The sequence below is a fragment of the Nannospalax galili genome, unplaced genomic scaffold (genome assembly GCF_000622305.1).
Source record: "Nannospalax galili isolate Female #2095 unplaced genomic scaffold, S.galili_v1.0 scaffold660, whole genome shotgun sequence".
Classification (NCBI taxonomy): Eukaryota; Metazoa; Chordata; class Mammalia; order Rodentia; family Spalacidae; genus Nannospalax; species Nannospalax galili.
The window spans coordinates 4,933,732-4,934,275 of NW_008349073.1; positions in this window are offsets into that span (position 1 = coordinate 4,933,732).

The window sequence follows — 544 nt, forward strand, 5'->3', positions numbered from 1 at the left end:
ACACACACACACACATACAAAATCACACTTCAAAACTCAGGCTCATACATCATCCATATCTATAGAGAGACTGAGGTTAGCCATATGAGTGAATTTAGAGACAGATACTTCAGAAACAATCCTACTTCTAGAATCTTTCTGACTGGATTGCAGCCACAGTGACAGCTTGACTGAATCCTCTTGAAATACTTTGAGCTGAAATGATTCAGTTGAGGATATCTTGGGTTCTGCAGCCACACAAATCGTCAGAGTTAAAGGCTTGGGAATCATTTGCTATGTGAAAATATACAACTAATAAGTGACTATTAACAAACTGATGCTAAGGCTGTGGATGGGAATTTGTGTTATTGAGCATAATATATAGCGTACCTGCAAGAAGAGATGTCCTAAGTCCTTATGAGCAACTTAGGTAAAGGGAATAACTTATATGGGTATAATCACAGTCTTGAGATATAAAATAGGTAGAGGAGATCGTCACTGAGAAAGATTTTTTAAAAAGTTCTTGTATTTGATAGTTGAGAAAGACACATCAAACAGAAGTGAG